Source organism: Suricata suricatta, chromosome 14 (assembly GCF_006229205.1).
Source record: "Suricata suricatta isolate VVHF042 chromosome 14, meerkat_22Aug2017_6uvM2_HiC, whole genome shotgun sequence".
Taxonomy (NCBI): domain Eukaryota; kingdom Metazoa; phylum Chordata; class Mammalia; order Carnivora; family Herpestidae; genus Suricata; species Suricata suricatta.
The window spans coordinates 614,122-615,996 of NC_043713.1; the positions used below are offsets into that span (position 1 = coordinate 614,122).

Consider the following 1,875-nt stretch of genomic DNA (forward strand, 5'->3'; position numbering starts at 1 on the left):
CACCTCGGCCACGCGAGCCGCCGCAGGACCGCACGCCCCGCGGCCGCACCTCCTGTTCTCTCCTCCCCGGGAGCGGCTCCACCGCCTTTCCCGCGGCGGCAGCGCACTTCTGTTCGGTGAAAGCGGCTGCAGGAACGGACGGGGTAGCGACGTAGCCGGGCTGATGCCGTATCGCTCGGCCTCTGCCCGCGGGGACGGCGGGACGGACCAGGCCCCGCTGGGCTGGACGCGGCGTGTGGTCCGGAGCCGAGCAGGCAGGCGCCCACCTGCGTCAAGTGCGTGGCCACAAGTGCCTCCCACAAACCCCACGCTGCCAAGTGTCCTCTGGGCGACGGCCTTCCTCCCCGGGGCTTCTTCCCTGGTGGGCCTTCTTTTCCTCGGAATGGAATATGGTGAAAGCGCGTGGTGGCGCAGGGGCCCTCTGGCTGGCCTCGCTCCCCCGGGGACAGCTCGGGGCTCCTGATTTTGTGGTGGGTGCCAAGCATTCCTCGTCCACCGCCGGGAGCTCTGGGCAGAGAGCGGGCCCGTCTCCGGGTGGACAGGTCAGGCCTGAGGGTCAAAGCTTGTCGGGACCAGAGTCCACTGATGTCACACAGTGGCCAACCCTCTCGGCCGCACCTCTTCTCGGAGGTGAAGGGTGGTGCCTTCCGGCGGCAGCCGCTGCTGGTGGTCCCTGGCGAGGTTACCGGGTGTCCCCGGACCACCAGTGACAAACACTCCAACTCTAAAGCCAAGTGAACCCTCCAGCCAGTGTTTCGGCTGGAAGGCCAGCACCCCAGGCACCGGACACAGCCCGAAGCACGACGCCCCTGCCCTGGGAGCACGGGGGCCCCCGGTGCCCAGGCACCTCACGGCGCGTCCGCTGCTCCTCCCACACCCTGCGTGAGGGCCCCCAAGACACAGGCAGAGACGGACCCCACACACCGAGCTCCACGTCAGGGACCCGATGGAACCAGCCTGTGGGCCCACCCAGGAACTCCACGATCCGTGGCCCGTGTGGGCCACAGAATCTGCATTTCTAGAGACTCCCAGGTCACGGACCTCACTTTGAGAACCTCTGTCTTTCAGAAAGAAGGAAGTCTTTATTTTTAAATTTTTTTAATATTTCTTTTATGTTAATATATTTTTGAAGGAGAGGGAAACAGAGGATGAATGGGGGAGGGGCAGAGAGAGAGAAGGAGACACAGAACCGGAAGCAGGCTCCAGGCTCTGAGCTGTCAGCACAGAGCCCGATGAGGGGCTCGAACCCACGAACTGTGAGATCATGACCTGAGCTGAAGTCAGATGCTCAACCGACTGAGCCCCCCAGGCGCCCCAAGAAGGAAGCCTTTAAATCAACCACGAAACCACGTGAATGGAATTCACTTAAATGTTGACCAAGGAGGCCTTCAGTGTGCTGTTGGAGGCGCGCCAGGCGGGCGGGCGGGCGCGGCCTGAGGGGCACCGCGGCACCATCTGCTCGCCCTGACCTGAGCGGATGGGGGGCCGGCCCTGAGCACAGGAGGGGCGAGGCGGGCGTGAAGTCTGCGGAGCCCAGTGAGCGGCCCCCTGGTTCTAACGCTTCACAGTTTTCCACGAGAGCTGCTCAAAGTCAAAGACCAAACACTGTAATTTCGAGGTTACACTGATTTTCTGCTAAGTTTCCTACCCCAGGACTCTCAACAACGGAGTGACGGCCATGGTCACGGCTCCTCAGAGGCGCAGAGGACGGCCCACCAGGCACACTGCCACCCCCCCGCCATCGGGGAAGCAAGGCCGACCCTCGGGGGCCTTCTCTTTCCCGTCTCGTGTGAATGAGACCTGTCAGCCTGGGAAGACGTGGGCAGAGGAGGCGTCCGCCTGGACGCGGCGGCGGCGAGGCGCCAGCCACCCCCA

At 63.9% G+C, this 1,875-nt stretch overlaps 1 protein-coding gene across 1 annotated transcript in view; it reads right to left on the reverse strand.

Moving 5' to 3' along the window:
- Positions 1 to 1,875, reverse strand: part of NFATC1 (nuclear factor of activated T cells 1) — a gene marked incomplete at its 5' end in the record, with an annotated part of 41,101 nt that overhangs the window by 38,679 nt on the left and 547 nt on the right. The window lies entirely within an intron of this gene.